Source organism: Equus caballus, chromosome 6 (genome assembly GCF_041296265.1).
Source record: "Equus caballus isolate H_3958 breed thoroughbred chromosome 6, TB-T2T, whole genome shotgun sequence".
Lineage (NCBI taxonomy): Eukaryota > Metazoa > Chordata > Mammalia > Perissodactyla > Equidae > Equus > Equus caballus.
Window position 1 is genome coordinate 14603111 of NC_091689.1, and position 12063 is coordinate 14615173.

Genomic DNA, 12063 nt, shown 5'->3' on the forward strand with positions numbered 1-12063 from the left:
AATGATTTGATAACCGTATTTCAATATTTGATTTCCTCTGGAATCCTTTGTATTTTATTCTGTGCATTTTAAAAACAGTTTTCTGAGAAGGGGGTCTATAGGTTTCACCATACTGTGGAGTCCACGGCACAAAAAATATTTAAGAATTTTTGAATCAAATGGGCAAAGTTACTACTAGTGTTCCTCCAGGGTGTGTGTGTGTGTGTTTGATTTCAATACATAGGCATAGACCCATTCAGATTGCTATAACAAACCAGTTTCAATTTCAATTTCCAAGAATTGTTTTTCCCACTTTTGAAGTTCTAGATGCAACTACGGCATCTAAAAACAATGATATGTACAATAAAGTCTATAAGATGTGTTTTTAAACGTACCAAATATTATGACATTCTAAATATATAATTAATAAAAGATGAAAGCTTAATATAGACCTAAGACTCTCCATGAGGCCCTTTTTGTAGAAACCTGGGCTGCGGGAGGAAGGGTAAGAATCAGATTTTATTTCCTTCACAGTAACCTCAGTGACTGGTGAGCTCCCCCAGACTGAGTATCCTGGGTTGTGAACAACGGGAGGACTGATGAGACCCAACAGAGTCTGTAAGGGGTGGATAGTCACCAGGGGGAGGTGGTGGCCTGCATCACTGCAACAGAGTCACGTGTTTCCCTCTAAATAACCCAGGTAGATACTTACAAGGTAAGAGACAGCTGGAAATAGCCCCCAGGCCCAGAGAGCACAAAGACATCTTGCAACAATGCGAGTCAGGTGAGACCTGCCTTTTATCTTCATTCCTTGAGAAGAGGCTGGAGCAGGGGTTGGAATCAAAAACAACTCTTACTAAGGTGGGGAGGGAGAGATGGAGGCAGTGAAGACCACACCACTCCATTGGCTTCCTGTCTGCAGCAATTCTCAGCTGGGGGAGACGAGAATATTTAACTTTAAATCAAGTTTGGAGTTTTGCATATTGGATGTATCTGGACATTCTAATTTCTGAATCAAGATTCTGTTTGGTGACTTAAGGATTTGTAGGACTTATCAGCTCCATCATCTCACAGCCTAAGACACAGCTCAGGTAGAGCAAGCGATTCTACTGAATTTTAAAAAGACAGTAGATTGTAAAGTTAAGTGGAGCTATGGTTACACCTTGTGAGTCTGTACATTCAGTATAAAATTTATATTGATTTCTGTCTCTTTCCTTGGACATATAAAATCTCTACTCCAGCTAATTTGCTGTAGTCATAGACCCCTAGTCAGGTTCTGCCTTCCAGACTCATTCTTGCCCAGAAAGCCTTTTCATTTCATTCTAATCCACTGTAAACCCCACCCCCCTCCAGTTGATCTGGCTCAAATCCATTGCTTTAGCAATATTTTATTTAACTCCACAGCCCACACTGATTTTCTCCTCCAAATTTCTACTGCTTTTTGCAGTACCATTTATTTGACTTATCATTACCATATTCTATTTTTACATAATTTTGCACCTTTATATCTGTGTTTATCAGTGAACTGAGGGCTACCACAAAGTTGTACATCCTTGAGCTGTACATATATTAGCTATAAAATTAAATCGAATTTTAATCTGTTCCACAGATATCTTATATTGAGTGTCATCCGCAGAGTCAATTATTTTACACTTAAAAAAATTTAGTACATAAGGCTTGTTTCTTCCTTATGTGCTTGCCTTTCAATACCTACAGAATTTTTTCTTTTTCTGAAATAAGTAATCATATTTTTCTAGATTTCTTTTTTGAAATTGTGGGCAACTTCTGGTCTTAGAAAATCTAGGGGTCCATTTCTTACCATTTCATACAGAACATAAATCTTGGAATATTATCTGTTTTTATGTAAATATCCTAAGGATATGCTTTAAGGAGTTCTCCGGGTTTTATTTAAAATCTCCAACATGAAAGGCTGGAGGCAGCAAAGAGATGTCTCAAGGGTCTTGTGTGTTTTAGAGAGGAATGTCAAGAATGTGGGCTTCTCAGCTTGTAAAACAATAACTTCTTTGATGGCATGTTCAGTTGTGCTTTGCCTGGCATTTTCTGTTTTTAAATCCAAAGGTAAATTTAACTTAGGGAGGAGATATTTCTGTTTGTCAGTTTCAAAAGGGATTTGTTTCATGGTGTTCTTTTTTTTTAACCAGTAAATCTTTTGAAATTTGATCTTTACCCTTGTTTACCATGGTGGTTTTTGCTTCAGACATTAAAATTTGTAACATAGCCCCTTCTCTATCCCTAAAAGCAGGAGAGAGGGAAGACTGTTCAAGAAATTCTGTTGGTAAAACTATTCCCAATGATCTTGTTTAAGGCAGATTATGCTTTTCAAAACATGCCACTAATCTGTATTTTCTTGTGTTGTAATAAAAGTAGTAGCTGTCATCAATAAAATATTCCTTTGCAGTTTGATCAAACATCTACTGAAAGAATGTTCCATTTTTGAACTCACGCAAGAAAAATTTCCATGGTTTTGGGCCTTTTGCAAATGCTTACCAACCAACACTAATAATTAATATCCTCATGACATTTTCCTATTTTTGCACATTTTTCAACACATCTTTCAGTATTTGGGTTAATTCTTTTCTGAGTCATAGTTCTAAAGCATTGAAAAACAACTGAGAATTCTCGGTATCCGTCACACAGGTTGATTCTAATATTGTATGTCTAACGATACCTAATGTTCCTTCTAATTTATGAAAGTCATCAACTTATACTTTTATCTCTTGTGGGGAAATTAAAAATTAAAAAAAATAAACCAATCTCTTTTTGAGTCAGCAAAAATGTAAAAGTGAAAGCTAAACCTGAATTTTAATACTATAAATACATCATTTTCAAATGATTCATCTACTAACAAAGGAGTAAAAGTCAGATACAGGAAAATAACCATGGCTTTTTTTTACTGTGAGAGTAAGAACCATCTAAAGGCTGGACATAGCTTTGAGGTTATGGGGTGGGCAAACTACAGCCCATGGGGCCAGATAGGCCCACCACCTGTTTTTGTGTGTGGGCCAAGAATATTTTCTACATTTTTAAATGGTTGGAAAAAAAAACAAAAGAAAAATAGTATTTCATGAAATCTAGAAATATATAAAATTAAATTCTCAGTGTCCATAAATAAAGTTCTTTTGGAACGTAGCCATGCTCATTCATTTACATATTGTTTATATTTACATATTGTCTTTGTTCATTTATTTACATAGTTATTTACATATTGTCTGTGACTGAATTTACGCCACAGTGGCACGGTTGAATAGCTGCAACAGAGACCCTATGGCCTACAAAGGCTAACATATTTACTATCTGGTCCTATACAAGAACAATTTAAGATTATGTCCGGTTTCTGGAACCATTCCATTGATGCCAGCACACGTGCTTATGGACCATTAAGATGTGATTGCTATAGATCAAATCTTAAAATATCACTTGTCTGTTCTTCTAGGAATGATGACTTTAACAACTCTTTGGCACAGTAAATGGTGATTCATCCTGATTTTTTAATTTAGCTTCCCTTTGACCAACTACATATTTATTTTCAAAGTAGATGGGAAAAACTATCAAATACACCCTTACTATCATAAAGCAAACTCCTGATCATAGCATGATTAGGTCCATGCACTGAAATACCCACTGATATGTACTTTGGTCAGAAAATATACAAAATCTGATATGATGGACACCAAAATTGAATACATAGCTAAACTTGCACTCCAAAGAAGTTTTATTATTTCACCTAATTTCTCCTGTCAAAAAATCCTAGTAAAAAAAGTTTCTAATAAATTTCCCCAATACACACTGTTGGAATTTCAAGAAAAGCTTCACTATAGTGCTATAATATAATCTTTTTCAAAATGAGAGACATAAGCTGTTTATTTAGCGCTCAATCAATTGCAAGAAAATAAACTCAAACTGAAAAATAAAAATAATTTATTGGCTCATGTAATTGAAAAATCTAGGAGTTAAAATGATGCTAAGTGGGAAGAGGTTTCTCTCTCTTTTGGTTTAACTTGTCTCTACTCTCCTCCAAGTGTTGCCTTCATCCTCAGGCCATAGCTGATGAGAAGAAGCTAGCAGTGGCTTGTCACATACGTTCTCCCCGATTCAACTCCAGCAGAATAAAAGAACATCTATTTCCAATTCCTATAGCACAAAAGAGCAGATTCATTATGATTGGAACAACTTGAGAAATATGAAATACTTAAATATGACTTAGGGGGATTTGAAGTTTGGATTAGCCAAGTCTGGGTACTATGCCCTACCCTGGTCAGCATTTGCACCCCAGCCAACAACTGACTCTAAGAAATGGGAAGAATGGGTCTTCAAAGGAAAGTTGAGGTTTTCTTGTCATAAAAAGGGAAAAGGAATATAAAACCAACAAAAATAACTATTAGAATTAACTGATTCTTGCCACATTTAGAACTTTCAGATAAATTACACATTTTCTATTGCCAATTCTTATTTTTCATGAAGAAAGTTTTAAAATGTTATATGTTGGGTGGGACTGAGAAAAGAGAAAATAAGAGGGGCTTGGAGGTGGCATTTGGCCCTTTTTCACTAAGGCTTGCCCCTTGGCCATCCCCACACATGGGGCCAGCCCACTGAGAACAGCTGTTATTCATCCATTTACTGCATTTTGCCACTTGCCATCCCTGCCATGTCTCAATGACCCCACTTCCTTCTGCAACATAATAACGGGTAAATAAAATGCTGTGCAATGTACTCTAGAAGAAAGATAGTAGCCACACGACTGGCCTTCAGCAGACTGGATCTGAGAAGAAGAGCTAATGCTACCCAAGATCAACCCAGACCCAGTTGATTGACTTATGAGTAAAATTCAGCTCCCATCTGCTCTTTGGGTTCTCTTCAGTTGTCGTAGTCCGTTTTCTCAGAGTTGAAACAACAACACAACAACACAAAACGAAATCTTTTACTTCTTTTGGCCTTAAGAAACAACCATACTCTGAGTCTTCTCTCCCAACTCAGTGTTGTGTGCCTACAAGTTCCTTAAGCTGACATGAGGTCCCACGACATCATAGACATCCATTAAAAAAAAACAACTTTCAGAATGTAGTCTGCATATTTGGATTTGCAATATCACTTCAGCAGAAAAAATATTAAGATAACAGAAATATATAACTATTTTTTAAAAGGTTAGAAATGCTTTGACTCACAAATTTGGCCAGCTATCTTCTTTAAAATAATAGGCCAAGATACAGCGTATTCTCACTGTCAGGAGGGTTTATCTTAAGATAAAAAGGAGTATTTCACTTAATACTTTGTGATGTAAAATAGTTGCTTAACCCGTCTTCCTTGGGGATCCTATTGGCCAGAATTCAGTTGCTCTAAGAAAGTCAGAAAGCAAAATTTTGTCCTTCTGTGTACCCAGAAAGAAAATGAAATGAAATTTGAGAGTCACTTTGCATCGTCTCTGCTATAGGGAACAAGGAGCCGCTCTCCGGAAGAGGCAGAAATTAATCAGGCCTAGAAAGGTTACATAAGCACTTTTCATCTCTAGCTTTGGAATTCCAGTAGCACTTTCAGGAACAAGAATGTCTAGTGTTCTCCTAATATTGACTCTAGGATGTGAGATGATGGTTATGGCTGCATATTTAGAAGTGTGAGCCATCAATAGCATCTCCCTTCCTAGAATGACGGTGGAGCCTGTCAGCTATAGCTGACAGTATTAGTGATTGCTGGAAACCTGAGTCAGTCACTTGATTCTATCATAAACCATCTGCAGCTAATCAATTCTACCATTCAGTGGAAGTTGTAATGATTCTGAATCAGTTTTGTTTCTGGATAGATAGATACAATTGAAATCACACTCAGCTTCTAAAGTTTCTACTTTCTCTGCCTGTGCCATGTGTAGTATATATTTGGAAGCATTTGATAGATACTTGATAGATAGATAGATAGATAGATAGATAGATAGATAGATAGATAGAAAAATAGAGCAAATGATGTAGAGAAATAGCAAGGGGGAAGACATACAGCAAAAAATCACACTTTCCAAGGATATTTTCAATTCCCTTTGGATTTTTTTCCCGCAAAGGATTTAGCAGGATTAGAAATCAAAAAGCAGTGAAATTTTATAAAATACCTGGATGTAGTTCTGTGGAATTACGCAATATGTATCAGTGTGATTATTTTTGTCTAGTAATCTTACTGTTTTCACTGCATCTGAGAGATAAATATTTACAAGATGCCGGTTATATATTTCTCAGTAAATACTAAGAGGCACGGTCTGTTGATATGCTCCTACTATACAATGGGTATTCCAAAATATTAAACAATCATTAAACAATCTGGGGTATTATAAGAATGGAATTTTGGAACTTGAACTAAAAGCGCTAAAGAAAAACAACTTAATGTTTTCAAATAAGCTGTAGATGTTTGTATAAATTGGCAGAATTAAATTTTGGAATAATAACTAATCTGAACACTCAGACATCAGTCTTGGTGGATAGAATTGCCCCGTTTGAAACATTTTGACACAGCAATGTTCACAACAAAAGCACAAATTTTTCCAACTGCAATACAAGAGATTGTCAGAAGCTTACCTTGTCTTGGAAAAAATGAACCCCTTGATTATTTTTGATTGCCTTGTATTCGGTGTAGCATGTTTTCTCTCGCTTTTTAATTTACTTCTTCATTAATTCATTTTCTTGAAAAATTATTTCGTTCAAAACATTTTCTTTGGTGCTAAAATTTAAAACTGTTTCCAGTAATGTGCTGCCTATGTAAAAAGAAAATGCATACGGGAATGTGTAAAATTACAGCAGGAAGTGAGGTACAGTGGGTAAGACAACAGGTGCAATTTTCAGACTCCTTAGCAAAACCTAACTCTATGACTTACCAGCTAGGCCATGGTGGGAGATTACTATACTTTTTTGCACCTTAGTTTCATCATTTGTAATATAAGAACAACATTAGTAATCACTGGTTAAGTGATGTGAGAATTAAATGAGATCATCTATATAAAATACTAGCTATGATGCCTGGCAAGAAATAAATCCTATAAGCATTAGCTTATTTAATATTTTTATCAAATCATTATTTGAAAAAGTAAATTAAAAAATGATTCAAAAGTGATCTGACAATCTCAGTGTCTGATAAGGTACACTTAGACGAGTCCATCATGGTACACTTACATTGAAACCCTGGTCTGCGTTCCACTGATCTATTTATGAAACATTCTTTAGAAAAAAATGTAGGAGACAGGAAATTCATGTTATCAGGAATTGTCTAATAAGTCCTAAATACTTATTAATGAGTCTGTTAAAAATCCCAGGAATAAGAAAAGCACGAGGTTTTAGATAGTGTCCAAAAAGATTATTTGACACATTTTGTCTTTAAGTTTTCCACACAATCCTTTTGATCTTTAACTCACTGAAGTTTTATTTCCATCTGGACCACAAATTTAAAAAATTGATGAGTAAGATACCCAGTGATATCCAATATGCTAAATAAACAATTCTGAACTCATACCTAACTTGACCTTCTTTTTAATTTTGGTCCTTCTTGGTCCCACTTTATGTCACCAAGTCAGTTGAACTTAATGAATACTCATTGACTATGAGTGTGTCAGTTACACCAGGTCTTAAACTTTATAATTCTTATCTCTCCTGATTTCCCTCCTACATTTCTGATTATAGCATTCCAGTCTTCCTTATAGATGCCTTTCTTGACTGGTCTTCAAATAAATTTCCTATATTTGTGATCCAATATCTGCTTCTCTTTTCATTCTAGATACCTCTTATCTAAGACCATGATTTATTACAAGACCATTTACTGAGGAATCTCCAATATGCATAACTGTTCCAGCTCTTTCTATTGAACACCTTCCCCATATTCCCTTCAACATCCACCTGCAAAGTTCTTTTGAATCACAATTTCAGCATATCTCAATCTGAATTCGTTATCTTTCCTCCAGTTTAGCTCTTCTATTATTTCTTCTCTGGATTATGGTAACATCAGCAACCCCATCATCCAAGTTAGAAACCTGGCTCTCTAAGCATCTTCCTCTTCATCACTTTCTAGCTCGGATCCATTAAAAGTTCATATTGATTTTCATTCCCAAATACTTGTTCATTTCAATCTCCATGCTTCTCCTCTAATACCGTTGATCTAGTTTATTGTTTTTCACTTATATGACTGCAAAAGCCTTGGAACTGGTTTTCTGTCATCCATTTGTCCTTAATTAATCCAGTTGTCGTGATACTCCACAGTGTTTTGTTTTAAATTTTAAAAGTGTCATTCCTTCAATATCTAGTTTTAAAATTCTTAATTGAATCCCCAAACCTTTAGGTGAAGCTCTGTGTGCACGGGGTTGTGATGCTGTGATTTGACTCTCCGGTCTCATCCGTTCCAACTCTCTCCCATGGATCTTCAAACTCTTCTTCTCCACTGAGTTTCATCCCTTCAGCCTCATCTGAAAAACAGTGCAAAACAATTTTTTCATCATGCTTGGATCTTTACTGCCCTGTCACTCACAATTTTCATAGCCAATCTTCTTAAACAAGTTATAAACTCTAATCCACATTCTCTAGCTCCTCACTTTCCATTCACTGATAACTTCACCTTAAAATCTGGCTGCTGTTACTGGGATCATAAATGGGCCAACTGTCAAATTTAATACTGATCCCTAAGTGTTTCTGTTGTTGGCCTTGTCAGTATCTAGCACAAGTGGCCACTCTTGCTTCTTGAACCTTTCAAGACTCACAATTTTAGAGGCATTTCTCTGGTTTTTGTTTTCTTTGTGTTTATTCTCCTACATTTTGCAGTAATAGGTCTCAATCTCCTTCCCAAGTCCCTCCTTATGGGTCAAGTCTTAACATTGCTTTCCTTGGTCTTCATGTATCATTCCAAGCCCAGTGCTTCACAAGCTTGTTTGAAGCCCAACACACTGAGGGTTCAATATGCAGTAGCAATGTTACATTTGTAAAACTAAGTTGGAAGAGGGAGATGGTGTCCAATTTGAAAAAGCACCTCAGGTAATTCTGACATGTTGTCCCTCTCTGGTCAAGTTTTTACTCTTTCTGGCTGACCTCATCCCTGCCCAGTCTTTCACCATCACCTATGTGCAGATGACTCACAAATTTTTACCTCCAGTTCTTCCCTATTTACTCAGTTCCAACCTCATATATTTAAATTTTACTACCTCAAACTACACGTCCTCCCAGCACTTTTAACTCAAACTATGTAAATTGAATCCATTATTTTGTTCTCTCAAACCTGTTTACCATCCAGCACTCTTATATCCATAATTCTCCAAGCAAAACACCTGGGGTTCATTTTACCCTCTTTCCTCTCCATTATTCCTCACATCCAATACGCCCTTAAGTCCTATCATTTCTTTTTCTTCAATCATGTTCATTACTTTCCACTGATACTCTCATTGTTTAGTCTTCTGTCTAGGCTATTATTATCATCTTCTAACTAATTACCATGCCTCCAGCTTTGCTTTCTGTAACCTATCTTTCACTCAGCTCCCAGAGTAAATTTTTGAAATGCAACTCTTACCATGTCAATGCTCAGATTGCAAGTCTTTTGAACTCCCACCATCTGCAGGACAAAGTCCAAATTCCTCAGCCTGATGTTAGATCTCCACTGTCAGCTGAGTAGGAACAAAGTTCACTGACTACGTTTCATTTATTTATTAGACAAATATTTATTATCACCAGGCAATAGTCTACACACCAGGGATACTGTAAGGAAAAGATAGGAAAGCTCCTAACACTAAGGGAGTTTACATTCTAGGTCATGGAGAAAACAAATAAACACACGCATACACACACAAAGTGGTAAGTTTTATGTGAACAATTAAAACAGAATGATTAATTGAGATTAATTAGATGATTGCTTTTATAATGAGGTTGGAAGTCGGGGAAAACATCAATGGGAGGTCACCTTTAACTTGACACCTGAATAAATGGAGGGAGTCAAAAGTCCAGGGAAGAGCTTTCCTTGTGGAGGAAATAGTATTGCAAAGATCCTAACGCAGAGACAAGCTTGGCATGTTTGAGGAACAGAGAGAAAGGCAGTGAGATTGGAGTGTGAGAGTGAGTCAAAAACTAATATGTCAGAGAAGGAAGCAGGGAACAGATCACGGGGCTTTACAAAACTTGCTAAGGAATTTGGATTTTATTTTAAGTTGAATAGGAAGCCAGTGAAAAATTTCAAATCATCAAGTGATATAACAATTTATATTCTGAAAAGATCATTGTGGCAACTCTGGTACAAAATGGTAACAGGAAGATGAATTAGATTAGAAAAGTCATAGTCATTGAGTTGGAGAGAGATGTTTGGATTTGAAATATGTTTTAAGATGGGGTAGATAAGTCTTGTTAATGGCTGGATGTGGTGGAGGAGAAAATGAGAAAAATCAAGCAAAACTTCTAGATTTGGGAGATATTAAGTGAATATACAAGTTTGAGTTTTGGGGAAGTTGAAGTAGGATCTATGGATTATAGACAAATAAGTATTTAGATGCCATTCAAAACAAAAAGAATGAATGAGATCCCCTAAGAAGGGTAAGTAAATATAGAAAAGGACCTACTACCAAGTTCAATAATAGACGGTAAAATCTAGGCTGGGTAAGTAGTGAGACTATGAGAGAAGTGGTTGATTTAAAAAAAAAAAAAAAGAGAACACTAGAATTGAGAATATAATGAAGTTGAGGAATTGCAGGTGTCAAGGCACTTGGGTAGGTGAACTGAAAGGACAGGAGGTGGTATTCACAGAATGAATGGCTTGCGTACAGAGTCTAGAAATGATACACTGCTTGTGATGACAAGCTTGAGGCGTAACCATGGAAATGCTTGGCTGAGATAAGGTGAAGGATAAGCTCACTGGAAGTATGGAAATCAATAAACTAAGAGACCAAAATCTCTCTGCTACTTTCTATCACTATTTGCAGCTTAAGCTCTATCCATACAAAACAATTTTCCATTCCCTGAAAAATGCCATAGCATTTCACATCTCTGTGCCTTTGTTCACATCATTTTCCCTCTTTAAAAGCCTGTTCCAGGTCCCAGGAACACATGCACCTTCTTCCTTACCTTGCTCAAATATCTCGTATTCTCTGCAGCTTTTTCACTCCTAGCCCATGTCATCTCTTCAAGGAAACTAATCAGGTTCTCATTTTTCGCCTTGTATGTAACTCAATTTTAGCATGTACTATTAAAGGTGTTTATTTAAATATCTATATCTCACACTGGATTCTCAACACCTTGAAGGAGAGAATAAATATTATTGAGCTTTTCAGGCTCAGCACTTAGCAGTGCCAGCACATAGTAGAATTTTCAGCAATGTTAGTTGAACATACTCACTCGAGAGTGTTTGCAAATATTAACGTTGACTGGCCTTGGAATGGGTAAGATATTAGGTGAGGGATGGAGGAGAGAAAAGAGAGAAGAGAAGAGATGTTTCACCACGCAATTCCATTAAATATATCAGGATATAGTAGTAGATTTTCAATGTCAAAATATATATCTCTAATTTTAAAATTTAGGCAACAAAGCTCCAAAATGGGCAACTGACTTAGTACTTTTTTGTCCAGTAGATTTGTTCATCTGCCAAAAGTAGACCTTGATTTTTCATGTGTTTTATGTTCTACCTAGCTCTCTACTTATCTTTGACTACCTGATTCTTATGTTATATGCTTGTTAGGCTATGTAACATTAGCGCTGTAATATACCACTTCCTAAATCTCAGTGGTTTAATAAATCCCAGTTTTATTTCTTGCTCATATTAAGTCCAGTGTGTATTAACAGGGGGCTCATCTTGTATATTCATTCCAAGATCAGAATCCTTCAATTATATAACTCTTTTACCTCTTAAGGCTTTAGAATTCTCCACTAGATCCCATACAATCAGCAGACAGTGAGGAAAGGTGGAAGAATGGCCAAAAGTTTGTAGAAATCAGACCTAGAAATGATGTATAACAACTCTGTCCACATTATATTGGCCAAAACTCAGTGATATGGTCACAAATAACCTCATGCATCCTGCGTAAGTCAGATTGTTTTTGAGGAAGAAGAGGAAACAGATGGCTATTGATGAGCAAGAGTT

At 36.2% G+C, this 12063-nt stretch overlaps 1 long non-coding RNA gene across 1 annotated transcript in view; it reads right to left on the reverse strand.

Annotated features, from left to right (window-relative positions):
- Nucleotides 1–3901: 3901 nt before the first annotated feature.
- Nucleotides 3902–12063, reverse strand: part of LOC138924570 (uncharacterized) — a 31833-nt gene continuing 23671 nt past the window's right edge. Inside the window, exons 2-4 of the long non-coding RNA XR_011439516.1 lie at nt 8293–8422; nt 6552–6727; nt 3902–4131 (exon numbers count right to left, since the gene is read on the reverse strand). This is a non-coding gene — a long non-coding RNA (uncharacterized lncRNA). The remainder of the gene's footprint in view (nt 4132–6551; nt 6728–8292; nt 8423–12063) is intronic.